General features: G+C 49.9%; 1 pseudogene across 2 annotated transcripts; it reads right to left on the bottom strand.

Moving 5' to 3' along the window:
* Window positions 1-3,084: 3,084 nt before the first annotated feature.
* LOC100280004 (LOC103643267-like pseudogene) lies at window positions 3,085-10,758 on the bottom strand (annotated as a pseudogene). 2 transcript variants are annotated; one of them, NR_158741.1, is made up of 4 exons: window positions 10,640-10,758; window positions 5,020-5,141; window positions 4,326-4,727; window positions 3,085-3,713 (listed from the first exon to the last, which is right to left on the bottom strand). The product of NR_158741.1 is annotated as a protein-like pseudogene, transcript variant 2 (transcript). The 2 variants fall into 2 exon arrangements; NR_158740.1 differs by adding an exon at window positions 5,762-5,927 and having other exon boundaries at window positions 3,134-3,713; window positions 4,326-5,141; window positions 10,640-10,742.
* Window positions 10,759-16,063: the final 5,305 nt, after the last annotated feature.

Genomic DNA, 16,063 nt, shown 5'->3' with positions numbered 1-16,063 from the left:
GTTTATGCGAATATAACTGTGGGTTAAACTGATGAATATGTGTGTGAATTGTGAATTAATGAGTGATGAGGTGTATTAATTTGGTGTTACATTGATGTGGTCTGGGAAACTATGAATATAATTACTATTTCTATTGTTAAATTAGTTTAGAATTAACTAGAAATTGATTATTATATACATATATATTGTTTTTTCCTAGTCTGGTCCGCGAGCTAAACGACCCACCTCGAGCTCGTAAACGAGCTGAGCCAAGCTGACTCTATGGCTCGTTAGTTTAACGAGTCGAGTCGAGCCGAGCCGGTTCGATATCCAGCCATAATTGTTGTCCACATCCTGGCTTGGTGAGCACATCATTCTTTCAATTTAATTGCTATTTTAGCATCAACCTTGTGTTTTTATTCTGTCATGTATGTTACTTCCTGCATGGCATTTAATGATGTTTACAAAATTGAAATTATTGAATAACTACTTAAGGTCTATAATGTCTCAGGAATGACTGAACAATTTAGTAAATTTATGTATTGTATTGAGGAAAAAATGAGGTTGATATCAACGACCCTTCATTAAAAAATAAATACACTTTTCAGATATTCTACGAATAATTCGATACATCTTAAACATTATATTAGTTTCTATTATAAGAAACATGTGTATATATTAAGTAAGTAAAATTATGTTTACATAGAGGAGGTCTGATTTTGAGTTTGCCATAGATCTCTAAGGTAGTGTTTGGTTGGAGAGCCAAGTAGAACGGAACCGTTCTGTTTCAGTTTTATTGTTGTTTGGTTACCAAGTAACTATAACGGAATGGCTTTAATTAGAGAATATTTTCCTCAGATTCGGAACCATTCCGCTCCAAAAAATCAACCGGACGGAGCCGCTCCGTTCCCATTCCGCTCTCACAGTCACGCTCCGTTCCAGATTACCAAACACAGAACAGAGCGGCTCCGTTCCTAGAATCAGGATGGAACGACTCCGTTCTATTTGGCTTCTCAACCAAACACTAGCTAAAATATCTGATTGCTCCACCGCCCTCGATGAAACCACCATTTAATTGAATCGATGCGAGGCAGCCCATAGAGGGAGCGAAGCCACCACCACGGATCAATTCAGTCCTCACATCTATTTGTCTCTTAAACTAGAATGATAGGCAGCAAAAACTTAACAGTATGTTTTTTTTATATAGTTTCCTTCTTTAAACTTGTATCGTGTATTAATATTAAACTTGAATAGTTTTTTATAGTCTTACTTGATTTTATCGCGTGATCTTCTTCTGCGTCCGCCACTTGCACTCGACCCGCAACCAACCGAGTTTTTTGGAACTCAGGTACTCCCATATGTGGGCTTCTTAAAATTATTACTCCAAAGCGTGCAATTGAGATTGTAGTATTATAATACCCACGCGTTTGTAAATTTGTTATTGTTGTTGCTTTAAACCCGTCTACAGCTCAGTCTTTGTTGCTGTTACTAGCATTTCTGCCCTCATCCCTTCATCCCGTTCCTGAAAACGGATATGAGGAAAGCGCACTCAAGATTGGTGGAGCCACTTGAAAACAAGATGTTTTGGCCTAAGGTGGACTTTGCAAAAGAGGTTGGTGGACGTCAAAGAAAGAATAGAATCAAGAGTTGTCTCGAGGGTGGAAGTGGTAAGAAGAAGGCTACAACCGACAATATGAAAACAAATGACAATGTGAAAACAAAGAAAATTATTCGAGGGAAATTCAAGTGCCCAAAATGTGGGGAGTTAGGGCATAGAAAGAGCAGCTACAAGTGTCCCCTCAATGGAACAAAGAAAAGGTTGGTGCACCCCTTGGTATTATGTTCATTTTTTCATACTTATTTATCTAACAAATATCAAAATAGGAAATGGAAGCCGAGGAAAAACACAACAAAACAATGGTTTCCCAAAAATGATAATGGTTCTTCCCAGCACTAGGCAGCACTAGAATCTATATCACATGAGCTTTTTACCACTGAACAGCTGGGAACCACTGCATGTTCATCACAGCAACTTACTACAATGCCTTCTTCCTCTGACCAAATGGTTGCGGCTGTTCAATCCTGCAATGAGCAGCTTGGTTGTAATCTATCCCCACCTAGGAAAGTAAGGAGAGCTTGTATGAAAAAGCTAACTCCGAAGAAAAATATCTAAGGGATGTTTGTAATCTGTCCCCACCTAATACTACGACTTAGGTGTAATGTGTTTCTGTGTAATGTGTAATTCGAACTATTGTAATTGAAACTATTGTGTTTGTGTAATGTGAACCAGTTCAGTGAAACCAGTTCAGTTCAATGTAACAGTCTGTGTTCACGGAATGTGTTCAGTCTGTGTTCATTTTTAGTATGTGTTCATTTTTCAGGTTCATTTCAGTTCAGTTGACAGAATGTGTTCATTTCAGTCCGTGTTCACTTCAGTTGACAGTCTGTGTTCATTTCAGTTCAGTTTAGTCTGTGTTCATCTATCAGTGAAAACAGTATGTGTTCATTTTTCAGGTTCATTTCAGTTCGGTTGACAGAATGTGTTCAGTTCTGTTTTCAGTTCTGTTTTCAGGTTTTAAGTTGAGTTTCAGTTCAGTTGAGGTTCATTTAAGTTCAGTTCTGTTTTTAGTTGAGTTTCAGTTCAGTTTTCAGGTGTAATGTGTTCAGTTCAGTAGTAATTTGTGTACTGTGTTCACTTCAGTCTGTGTAAGGTGTAATGTGTTCAGTTCAGTTTTCAGGGTAGTAGTTGCCTCAGGCCTCGGCGAGTTCGATCTAGCCCGACAACGGGTCCTTGGTTTATGAACCTGAAAACTGAACTGTAGTTTTCGAGGTAGGAGCTCGCCGTAGTCCTTCAGTTCAGTTCAGCCTCAGGCCTCAGCGAGTTCGATCTTGCTGTGAGCAGCAGCGCCTTTGGGCCTGGAGGCCGTCATCCACTGCCTCCCGATGGCCACCAGCTCGCCGTCAATTCAGTAGTGTGAGCATCCACTGGAGTCCTTCAGTTTAGTAGTGTGAGCATCACATAACATCTGAAGTCAGTGTTCTCGCCTCATGAGCAACAAGGTGTAGAATTATCAAAATGATCTTGAAATCATGAGCACCAGGAACAACAGTGACAACTAACAATTGTATGATCAACAGGTACCAGGAACAACAGTGGCAACTAACTAAGGGCTTCATAAGATACAACTCATAACAACAGTGACAACAGGTGCAGAATTATCACATGAAGCCATTATATGATCACAAAATACAACTCATAACACAACTCTTCATTTTCATAACCCAATTCATACAAGTACCAGGAACAACAGTGGCAACTAACTAAGGGCTTCATAAGCTACAGACATCAATGGCAAACTGAACTCTCTCGCAAACAAATATCTCATATACGCTCGTTCATATGCGATAGACGACGATCATTGATCTCATCCGAGTCCACAGAGCTATCTTCACCATCGCATTGGAAATCATCGTACAAACCAAGGGCTTCATAATCTTCAAGAAGAGGTTGCGGACCAATAAGAACTTCCGCCAAATCTGTGCTCACGTGGTCTAGACCTTGTGCAATTTCAGTAACAGCACTCACATGGGCTTCATAATCTATTTTTGCGTAGGTACTCTACATACTCAGGCACATGGTTGCGTCTGGTCAACCTCCTCAACTCATCGGCTGAGACTTGCATGTGTCTAATGGCGTCTAAAAGACCATTCCAAACTCTATTTAATCTTTGTGCCTACAATACAAATAGAAGAATGAGATTCTCTCACACATCAGTATTGCAATCCAAATATATAATGCTCCTAACGCTAAAACATATCGGATCATGTGTGCTGGATAATAGATGGCGCGGACGTATTCTGCATTTCTGCTAGTGCCGTAAACAATGTTGCTCGTGTTGAGCGAGGCGCCCACGGTTTTTGTGCCCCTACTACTCCCAACAATGTCTTTTGCCTGTGTTTTGTGATAGATTCTATAAAGTATAGTTATGTAAACTCAAATAGTCACTGAACAATACTTAAAATGTATAGTTATGTAAATTGTCGCAAAACAAATACTTAAACTATATTTATGTGAAGTATACTTAAAATATAGTCACTGCACAAATATTATAGTTCTGCCATAAACAATACTTAATGTATAGTTATGTAAACTGGCGCAAACAAATACTTAAATTATAGTTATGTCACTTGAACAATAAAAAGGAGGAGCTTGAACTGCATTGCCGTAAACTGCCCTAAACCTTAAAAATGCGTCACTTCAACAATAGCATAGTGCAAATCTCCGATTATACCTCGCTGCTGTGATCTCTAAACTTTGGAAGGAGCAAGGAACACTTTTCACTCACTTCGGAAGGAGCTTCAACTGCATCGGCGCGGGCCGGAGGGGCCACCATCCGCGAGGAGCGTGAAGCAAGACCTGCTGGCGCTGCCTGCATTTCTGACGACGGAGCGAACAGGAGCGCGACCCAGTGGAAGACGACGGCCTCAGATCCGTTTTCAGGAACGGGATGAGGGGAGAAATGCCAGTAACAGCAGCAGTGAGTGAGCTATAGATGGGTGTTTAAAGCAACGACGATAACAAATTTACAAATACGTGGGTATTATAATACTACAATCTCAATTGCACGCTTCGGAGTAATAATTTTAAGAAGCCCACTCCAACCAACCTATCGGGTTCTGAAATACGTGCTCACGTATCACATGTCGATGCATCATTTTGCCTTACTTCCATGTGTGCCCAACACATCCTAATATATAGTAGAATGTGAGTTGGAAAACTGTAACAAGGGTTTTTGCTCTCGGAGATGCTCTAGCTAGGATCGATGCATGACAATTCACAAGTTGGTTGGGGAGTGAGACAGGCACATCTTTTTTCTTTTGTGCAGAAGCACCACCCATACCAATTGCGATGGAGCTAGTGATGTGAAACTTCCCACTAGATAGAGAGAGAGAGAGAGAGAGAGAGAGAGAGAGAGAGAGTGTGTGTGTGTGTGTTTTTGGAGCTAGGCGAGTGGCCACCAGCAGAGAAGAGATTCCCACCCACAGGCTCAGCTCCATCATGCATCAGCTACAGGCACAGCTGGGGCCATCCGTCTCATTCACTGGACTGCCTTGTTGCAACGAGAGGAGAGGAGAGGAGAGAATCCAAGTTGCGTCGCAAGCTGCACAGCACAATCATGAGCATGTGTAAGTAGGTATGTAAGAAGAATTTCATATGTGCTGACAAATTGTAGAACCAACAGAAAGACAGACAGACAGAATGTGTTGCAAGCAGTCAGGATGAGGAAAGTACAATCCGGTCATTAGATTTGATATTTAATTTTGGCCAACAAAATGATGATATGCTAGCTTAGTAGCTTATTATTACATGAAATTTTGTCTGACACCAGAAGAACAGACATGTATCTATCAAAGTCAGTAAAGGTAGCTACAGCTAACTGATTGGTACATGCATACATATAAAGCTTTTCTTTCCTCTGCGCTTAGCTCATTATTATTGTCTGTCACTCAGCAGACAGCAGGTGTGTAAACGAACGATCTAACTAGTTTATCATTAGTTTGACTGCTTGTAAAAATGAATAAGTATACATCTGCATGCTTCAGGAGAGAAATGAAATATTATTTAACCAAGTTTGACATATATATATATACGCACACACACTAGCTTCTAATAAACAACAAGATGTGTATTCTTTTGCAATAAAAATATCGATCGATCATCAGCATTTGTGGATATTATATATATAGGGACGGGGGCCATGACGGCTCAATCTATCGTCACCTGGTGCCTGATGATTGGAGACGGAGGAGTATAGTAGCCGGCAATTGCCGCAAAACATGCATGGCGGTGGTGGGACACTGGCAGTGAGAGAGCACGGCGGCAGTAGACCATCGACTATCTAACGCCAACTCCAGCAGTTCACCCCGTAAACACTGTTGCACTGTTTCTGCACGGTAGACTGTATTATTCGCAGAGTAGTGTTTAAATATGGGTATAGGTAAACTGTGTATGGGTAAACTGTTGTAGATAGTCTAACACACTTCATATCTCACACCTTATTTCAAACTCTATTATGAACAGTGCTTTACACGGCCGTTTACACGACCTACTGGAGATGATCAGTGGTGTCGGCGTTTCGAGACCGGGGGGTCCCTGGACCGACGAGTAAACTGTCGCCGCGTGCCCCAGCCCAGATGGGTCGGTACGAGACGGAGCACGAAGGGGGGAACAAAGGAGGGAGACAGGCAAAAGGGGAAACCCGCGGCCTTCGTGTTGTCCTGCGCCCAGGTCGGGTGCGCTTGCAGTAGGGGGTTACAAGCGTCCGCGTAGGAGAGAGCGAGGGACTTTACGCGTCGTCCCGTCCTCCCGCGCGGCCAACCCTCTCTAAGAGGGCCCTGGTCCTTCCTTTTATAGGCGCAAGGAGAGGATCCAGGTGTACAGTGGGGGTGTAGCAGTGTGCTAACGTGTCTAGCGGAGGAGAGCTAGCGCCCTAAGTACATGCCGTCGTGGCAGCCGGAGAGGTCTTGGCACCTGGTTCGTGTGGCGTCGTGGCCGTCAGAGGAGCGCTGGAGCCTGGTGGAGGGACAGCTGTCGAGGCTGTCAAGTCCTTGCTGACGTCCTCCCGCTTCCGTAAGGGGGCTGAGAGCCGCCGTCCTCATAGAGCGTGCGGGGCGCCATCATTACTTATCTGGCGGAGCGAGCCAGATGAGACGCCGGTCTTGTTCCCCGCAGCCTGAGTCAGCTTGGGGTAGGGTAATAATGGCGTCTCCTGTTGACGTGGTCGGTCCATGCCCTAGGTTGGGCGATGTGGAGGCTCCTCCGAGGTCGAGGTCGAGTCTGTCTTCCGAGGCCGAGGTCGAGTCCGAGCCCCTGGGTTGGGCGAGGCGGAGACCGTCGGCTGAGGCCAGGGCTGAGTCCGAGCCTTGGGGTCGGGCGGAGCGGAGTTCGTCGTCTTCCGGGGCTGAGCCCGAGTCCGAGCCCTGTGTCGGGCGGAGCGGAGACCGTCGGCTGAGGCCAGGGCTGAGTCCGAGCCCTGGGGTCGGGCGGAGCGGAGTTCGTCGTCTTCCGGGGCTGAGCCCGAGTCCGAGCCCTGGGTCGGGCGGAGCGGAGTTCGTCGTCTTCCGGGGCTGAGCCCGAGTCCGAGCCCTGGGTCGGGCGGAGCGGAGTTTCCTATGGTGCCTGAGGCCGGGCCTGGCTGCCTGTCAGCCTCACTCTGTCGAGTGGCACAGCAGTCGGTGCTGCGCAGGCGGCGCTGTCCTCTTGTCAGACCGGTCAGTGGAGCGGCGAAGTGACTGCGGTCACTTCGGCTCTGTCGACTGGAGGGCGCGCGTCAGGATAAAGGTGTCAGGCCACCTTTGCATTAAATGCCCCTGCGATTTGGTCGGTTGGCGCGGCGATTTGGTCAAGGTTGCTTCTTGGCGAAGACTGGGCCTCGGGCGAGCCGGAAGTATGTCCGTTACTGGAGGGGGGCCTCGGGCGAGACGTAGATCCTCCGGGGTCGGCTGCCCTTGTCCGAGGCTGGGCTCGGGCGAGGCGTGATCGAGTCCCTCGAATGGACCGATCCTTGACTTAATCGCACCCATCAGGCCTTTGCAGCTTTGTGCTGATGGGGGTTACCAGCTGAGAATTAGGAGCCTTGAGGGTACCCCTAATTATGGTCCCCGACAAGTGGAAATTCAATCTCCCATTCTCCATGGGAAATTCATTTATTAATGGCTAGTTTGGTAACTCTATTTTTCCGAACTAACCCTAAGAGACGAGGGTCGAAATAGAGAGAATCAACGTCGGGTTCACGGAGATAGGGACGTAGAACCATTCCCCATCCCTGTTACCCGCGTACCCACGCCGCAAATTTCTTTGATATAAATTAGTCCATTGGTATGTTAAATATATAATGAAAACTCGATTTATAGCCTATTATAAAACTAGTAACGATAACGGGTGCACGCTTTGCGCGCGCACAACAGATTTATATAAAATAATATATAGTTAAGTGAGCACTGGTAGAAGGTAATATGTTTGTTGCAATATTTGAAGCTACCTTGTTATATTTACATAAAATGTTTTCAGAAGAGTTGAGCAGTTATATATAATTACACAGAGAGGATTCTACAACCTAAAACGTTGCTGATAATCTGAGAAAATTTTCAGTTCTTGGAAGATCTGGTGTCCGGCTTTTCTTTGATGAGCAGAGGTCCATGTTTGAACCTGTATAGTTGGGAATCAAAGAATTGTAATGTCTTCGTATGGAAGCATAAGAGAAAGGAGATAGAAGTGTTCAGCATAAATGGTTATCACAATTAATTTCTATTTTCTATTTGCATGTATATGTGAGCACTCGTATTCAGGTTTCCCATGATATGATCTATTTGGATACGAAGCTATGTTTGATTTTGGCCAAAAAAGTTCGCACAGGATTAATTGAATTAAGGATTTGCAGAGAAAAAAATGGCACGATGTTAGCAAGGTCTTTTTAATAAGGATAATTAAGGCCTACTTAAAAAAAGAGGTATTCGTATATCGCATTACCTTTAAGTGACTGTATGTACTCATTTGTGAAATAGGCACATTGTGAAGTCGTCGTTGTAGTCATCATTGAGTCTTTTTTGAACAAAAGAAGTAAGGTAGTTAGAAATTTTATTTATTTATTCATGAAGGAATTGTAACCATGTTTGGTGCCATCACATTTGGTTAAGTTGGCATTACGCCATTACCTCTTCTGCCAAGTCTATTTTGGTTAAATAACAATCTTCGGGTTTTCCGTGCTTCTGCGACATTTGTGGGTAGTGGTATATACGGAGTAAAAGAGTCTGAAAACAGAGGCCATCTACCAAGTCAATAACTGACTGTTTTCTACATTCATTATTTAATGTGCAAGATAAGAACATATTGTGTTTCCTTTTGTTCACGCGTTTGTTGTTGCTGCTTTCTGCATATGTCGATTGGGGATTCATTATTTTTTATAAGTTATACTCGTAACCTGTTATTTTTCAATGACCTTTAATTAAGTAAGAATTCAATAGGCAAAGAGAAATAAAGAGAGAGCTAAATAGAGATGATCTGATGATTTATGCTTGAGTAAGGAGGACATAGAAAATAGGTAATTGTGTTTAATTAATATGAGCACATATGTGTGCGTATTATATATGCATATGCACATTTATAAGACATATAAATATGTAAGTATGTGGGCATTGGCGATGCTAATCATCTATTCTTCCACAGTTTAACATAGCAACACTCATAAATATATGGCAATATCAACATTTTTTTATTAGTATTGGTATGTTTAGTTGTGTAACACATTGAAGAAACATAGAAGTGAGTGTGTTGTCTGAAATAAAATCTCGTACCTGTTCTAGAAGTAGATACAGTCTTTTCAAATTAACTCTACATTAGATATCCTTCCAATTGAATTTTGCAGTAGATGGAAGAGAGTAAACACCCCTCAATAGTTAAGAACGACCTAGTCAGAAGATGTTTCGTCGATGTCGAGGAGTGTCAGTTAATTCAACTTGATACATTCGTTGATGATACCTGGTCCTTTAGGAGCTATAGCACTTCAGAAGCAAGCTCTGTCTGTTCCAAGTGTTTCGGTGACATGTTCCATTTGGGTCAAATTATAAGTTGCTATATGTACGTTAAAGAATTTCTTTAGAAGAAAGGATAATAAATTTATAAGTCGTTATATGTAGTAGTTAAATGGCAAACAAATCAAGTTTAGCTAAGAACTAAGAGAGAGTCACCAAAGTAAAATTAAATATTCTCTAGTGGGCTGGTGGACATAGGTTTCTGGCATTCGCTTATTCTACACGGATTAACGCAAGGAGAACGTTGAGAGTAGCTACTGCTTTCCCTGTCATACGACCAGGCTCCTTTTCAATCTCTCATTTTTTCACCTGCATGTTCATTTTCTTTCGAGTGAGCAGCGACAATAGGCCAGTACCTAGGACCGAATCAAACTGAAAGGTGAAGAGTTGTTGTCCTACTGATGCTGGGATTTGGCTAGAATAATTAGCGATGCATTTTTTGAGTAATTGAAGAACCTTTCTGAAATCGACTTGCGCAATGTCAGTGCTGGGATTTGGCCAGAATAATTAGCATTGCAACTTCGAGTAATTAAAGAACTATTTTGACTTGCACAACAAAGAAACCAGCAAGTAAAAATCATACTAATTTACAGGACCGGGGGAGGGGACTTTGCATATCGGCCCTGCACATATCATTGAGGCTGCCTGGGCAAGTAAAAAAGAAACTATGCAGCGAGGGAGACGACCTGGACCAGGAGCGCCGCCGATATCATCGGACGAAAAAAACGCCTGGAACCACGGTCGACGGAGGTTGCCTGGGCTTACACATGGGAGGTGGTCAGGTCACTGCGAGTGCAGCAGGTCCGAGCTCCAATGAGATTTAAGGGGAAACCTATAACCTCTCTATCTTCATCATCCCAACTCGATAGAGCCATGGGAGCTCTCTGGCTCCTGCCCCGTTGTAGCTTGACCATGCAGATCCGAATCAGGCGGACCTACTCTCGTCACAGTTAGGGAGAAGAGCATGGTCGAGGGAGACATTGACGACGGCGAAGATCGATAAGTTGAAAAACCCTAGATACCAGTACGCGCTATGGTTGAAGAAAAGGCCATGACGTATTGGACGAACCTGCACCAACTGTGGAGACGGGCGAAGCGCACGAGGAGAGAGGACGCACGGTCGGTGGTTCCCGGCGTCGCATTCGCTGGAGATGCCAGGTCTTGGGAGGTCCTTTTGGGGAGACGACGAACACAAAAGGTCATTCGGGGAGACGATGAAGGCGAGCTGTAATTACAGGAAGGCTCTGGACGCAGACAGACCGAGAAGAAATCGTATCCGTTGATCAAACATCGTGTGCACGCATTTTTTCAGGCGACGTGGACGCATGGGTGAGAGTGTTTGCATCCCGCTTTGTATAGTAGTAGTAATAGTGTTGGGGACCATAATTAGGGGTACCCCCAAGTCTCCTAAACTCGGCTGGTAACCACCATCAGCACAAGCTGCAAAGGCCTGATGGACGCAATACAGGTCAAAGCTCCGACCACTCAAGGGACACGATCTCGCCTCGCCCGAGCCTAGCCTCAGGCAGGAACAGTAGACCCAGGTGGATCCGCGCCATGCCCGAGGGCCTCCTCAAGCAACGGGCGCACCTTCGACTCGCCCGAGGCCCAGCTCGGGCAGGCTTCGCGGAGAAGCAACCTTGGCCAGATCGCCTCGCCAACCGACCGTATCACAGGAGCATTCAATGCAAGGATCGCCTGACACCTTATCCTGACGCGCGTTCCTCAATCGACAGGGCCGAAGTGACCGCAGTCACTTCGCCCCTCCACTGACTGACCTGATAGGAAAACAGCGCCGCCTGTTCTGCTCCGACTGCTGTGCCACCCGCCACGGTGAGGCCGACAACAGCCGAGTCCAGCCTCAGGCGCCATAGGAAGCTCCGCCTTGCCCGACCCCAGGGCTCGGCCCCTGCCTCGACCTCGGACGACGGTCTCCGCCTCGCCCGACCCCAGGGCTCGGACTCAACCTCGACCTCGGAAGACGGTCTCCGCCTCGCCCGACCCCAGGGCTCGGACTCAACCTCGACCTCGGAAGACGGTCTTCGCCTCGCCCGACCCCAGGGCTCGGACTCAGCCTCGACCTCGGAGGAGTCACCGCCTCGCCCGACCTTGGGCTCGAACCGACCACGTTATAGGGGGCCACATCATTACCCTACCCCTAGCTAGCTCAGGCTACGGGGAACAAGACCAGCGTCCCATCTGGCTCGCCCCGGTAAACAGGTAATGATGGCACCCCGTGTGCTCCCATGACGACGGCGGTTCTCAGCCCCTTACGGAAGCAAGGAGACGTCAGCAAGGACCCGACAGCCCCGACAGCTGTGCTTCTACAGGGCTCAAGCGCTCCTCCGACGGCCACGACATCACATGAACAGGGCACTAACACCTCTCCGACAGCCACATCGGCATGTACATAGGGCTCTGGCTCCTCTCTGCTAGACACGTTAGCATATTGCTACACCCCCCATTGTACACCTGGGCCCTCTCCTTACGTCTATAAAAGGAAGGTCCAGGGCCCTCGTACGGAAAGTTGGCCGCGCGGAAGGACGGGCTGACGGACAGGCTCTCTCTCTCTCCCTCCCACGCGAACGCTTGTAACCCCCTACTGCAAGCGCATCCGCCCTGGGCGCAGGACAACACGAGCCGCGGTTCCATTTTTCCCCCTTGTGTTCCATCTCGCGCCGACCCATCTGGGCTGGGACACGCAGCGACAATTTTCTCGTCGGTCCAGGGACCCCCCGGGGTCGAAACGCCGACAGTTGGCGCGCCAGGTAGGGGTATGCTGCGTGTTGACGAACAGCTTCCCGTCAAGCTCCAGATGGGTAGTCTCCAGCAACCTCTCCAGCCCGAGACGCTGCTCCGTTTCAGGAGTCTCGAGTTCATGTCCCTCGACGGCAGCTACGACATGGTACTCCTTCCTCCGCCGCGCGACAACGATAATGGCGGCCGTCAGCCCGCCCGCCGGCGGCGGAATCGACGACGTCTTCCCCCCATGGCGGAAGAGCAGCATCCAGGCCTGTCCCGTCACCTTCCCCGCCGCAGGAGGAGGAGGCGGGGCAACCATGTCCAAGCAGGAGGCGGCACCTCGTTGGCTGTCGAGCGAGTCGACGGCGCCGGCGCCCCAGCGGGGGACACGTTGAGCGTTGACCTCGCGTTTGAGATGAAGACGAGCGTCGTTTCCCCGCAACACGCCAACCCCAAGCGGACGGATGACGCCAGCACGCTCGCGAAGGACTTGCTAGGTGTTAGCCTCGTACCTGAGATCACGGTGCAGTTCGTCCCCAACGCGACTCCGTCAACATCCGTCGATTAAGAGGTATCGTCCATTTTTCACCCTGTGCCTTTTAGATTTAGCTTCGACCCACCAAGCGACCCCGCTTCGGTGGACGCTTTCGTAAAGGCATATCCTAACCTTCCGGGGTACCATATGTGGTCAACCTGGGACCGACTGACGGTCGTCTCGACCTATGGGCCCCGGGTTCCGAGGAAGATGACGAGCCTGACTCTGGTTGGGATTTCTCCGGGCTCGGTAACCCCAGTGCCATGCGAGACTTCATGGCCGCATGTGACTACTGCCTCTCCGATTGCTCCCATGGTGGCCACAGCCTTGACAACGAGGACTGTGGCCCAAGTCGCAAATGTTTCCACGTCGATCTAGGGGGTCTCGACGAAGGCAACCACCTTGGTATGCCGGAGGACGGTGATCCCCCTAGGCCTGCGCCTCTCGTTGACATCCTTCGGGAGGTAGCTGTGGTCCCAGTCCCTGCGGGGGGTCAGGACGCACAGCTCGAGCAAATCCGCGAGATGCAGGCCAGGCTCGACGAGGAAGCAGGACAACTTGTGCAGCTCCGGCAGAACATCGGGCAGGAGTGGGCAGGCCGAGCACCAGCCGGGGAAGCGCGTCATCTGCCCCAGGACGTCCAGCACCGCATCGCTGACGATGCCAGGGCAAGGCTGCCCCTGGCTTCCAGTGGGGTCGGCCAGAACCTGGCTGCAGCAGCAATACTACTTCGAGCGATGCCGGAACCATCCACCACCGAGGGGCGGCGTATCCAGGGAGAACTCAAGAATCTCCTGGAGGATGCCGTGGACCGACGGGCCGAAAGCTCTGCCTCCCGAAGGCAAGGGTACCCCCCGGAGCATCGCGCCGCGACTTCCCGATTCATGCGGGAAGCCTCGGTCCACACCGGGCGCACGCGGGACGCAACGCCTGCAGCCCCGAGTCGCCTCGGCAACGAGCACCACCGCCGTGACCGTCAAGCCCACCTCGACGAGAAGGTGTGCCGAGGCTACCACCCCAGGCGTGGGGGATGCTACGACAGCAGGGAGGATCGGAGTCCCTCGCCCGAACCACCCGGTCCGCAAGCTTTCAGCCGGGCCATACGACGGGCGCCGTTCTCGACCCGGTTCCGAACCCCAACTACCATCACCAAGTACTCGGGGAAAACAAGCCCGGAACTGTGGCTCGCGGACTATCGGCTGGCCTGCCAGCTGGGTGGAACGGACGATGACAACCTCATCATCCGCAACCTCCCCCTGTTCCTCTCCGACGCCGCCCGGGCCTGACTGGAGCATCTGCCTCCTGCGCAGATCTCCAACTGGGACGACCTGGTCAAAGCCTTCGCCGGAAACTTCCAGGGCACATACGTGCGCCCTGGGAACTCCTGGGATCTCCGAAGCTGCCGCCAGCAGCCAGGAGAATCCCTGCGGGACTACATCCGGCGATTTTCGAAGCAGCGCACCGAGCTGCCCAACATTACCGACTTAGATGTCATCGGCGTGTTCCTCGCTGGCACCACTTGCCGCGACCTGGTGAGCAAGCTGGGTCGCAAGACTCCCACCAGGGCGAGCGAGCTGATGGGCATCGCCACCAAGTTCGCCTCTGGTCAGGAGGCGGTCGAGGCCATCTTCCGAAAGGACAAGCAGCCTCAGGGACGCCAGCAGGAAGACGTCCCCGAGGCGTCCGCTCAGCGCAGCACGAAGAAGAAGGGCAAGAAGAAGTCGCAAGCGAAACGCGACGCCACCGACGCAGATCTTGTCGCCGCCGCCGAGCACAGGAACCCTCGGAAGCCTCCTGGAGGGGCCAACCTGTTCGACAAGATGCTCAAGGAGTCGTGCCCGTATCATCAGGGACCCATCAAGCACACCCTTGAGGAGTGCGTCATGCTTCGGCGCTACTTCCATAAGGCCGGGCCCCAAGTGGAAGGTGGCAAAGGCCATGACAACGACAAGAAGGAGGGCCACAGGGCAGAGGAGTTCCTCGAGGTCCACGACTGCTTCATGATCTACGGTGGGCAAGTGGCGAACGCCTCAGCTCGGCACCGCAAGCGGGAGCGCCGGGAGGTCTGCTCGATGAAGGTGGCGGTGCCAGTCTACCTAGACTGGTCCGACAAGCCCATCACCTTCGACCAAGGCGACCACCCCGACCGTGTGCCGAGCCCGGGGAAGTACCCGCTCATTGTCAATCCCGTCATCGGCAACGTCAGGCTTACCAAGGTCCTCATGGATGGAGGCAGCAGCCTCAACATCATCTACGCCGAGACCCTCGGGCTCTTGTAGATCGAGCTGTCCGCGATTCGGGCCGGTGCGGCGCCCTTTCACGGGATCATCCCCGGGAAGCGCGTCCAACCCCTTGGGCAACTCGATCTGCCTGTTTGCTTCAGGACTCCCTCTAACTTCCGAAAGGAAACCCTCACGTTCGAGGTGGTCGGGTTCAGAGGAACCTACCACACAGTGCTGGGGAGGCCATGCTACGCCAAGTTCATGGCCGTCCCCAACTACACCTACCTCAAGCTCAAGATGTTGGGCCCCAACGGTGTCATCACCGTCGGATCCACGTACCGACACGCGTACGAATGCAACATGGAGTGCGTGGAGTATGCTGAGGCCCTCGCCGAATCTGAGGCCCTCATCGCCGACCTGGAGAGCCTCTCCAAGGAGGTGCCAGATGCGAAGCGCCACGCCGGCAACTTCGAGCCAGCAGAGGCGGTTAAGTCCGTCCCTCTCGACCCCAGCAACGACGCCTCCAAGCAAGTCCGGATCGGCTCCGAGCTCGACCCCAAATAGGAAGTCGTGCTCGTTGACTTTCTCCGCGTGAACGCCGAGGTTTTTGCGTGGAGTCCCTCGGACATGCCTGGCATACCGAGGGATGTCGCCGAGCACTCGCTGGATATCCAAGCTGGAGCCCGACCCATGAAGCAGCCTCTGCGCCGATTCGACGAAGAAAAGCGCAGAGCCATAGGCGAGGAGATCCACAAGCTGATGGCTGCAGGGTTCATCAAAGAGGTATTCCATCCTGTCGGCGTTTCGAACCCGGGGGGTCCTTGGACCGACGAGTAAATTATCGCCGCGTGCCCCAGCCCAGATGGGTCGGCGCGAGACGGAGCGCGAAGGGGGGAAGCAGCCGGAGGGAGACGGGCGTGAGAGGTGGAATCCCGCGGCCTTCGTGTTTGTCTCGCGCCCAGGTCGGGTGCGCTTGCAGTAGGGGGTTACAAGC

The sequence above is a fragment of the Zea mays genome, chromosome 6, assembly GCF_902167145.1.
Source record: "Zea mays cultivar B73 chromosome 6, Zm-B73-REFERENCE-NAM-5.0, whole genome shotgun sequence".
Classification (NCBI taxonomy): Eukaryota; Viridiplantae; Streptophyta; class Magnoliopsida; order Poales; family Poaceae; genus Zea; species Zea mays.
The sequence above is the reverse complement of the archived record's forward strand: the minus strand, read 5'-3'. Positions and strand labels throughout refer to the sequence as shown.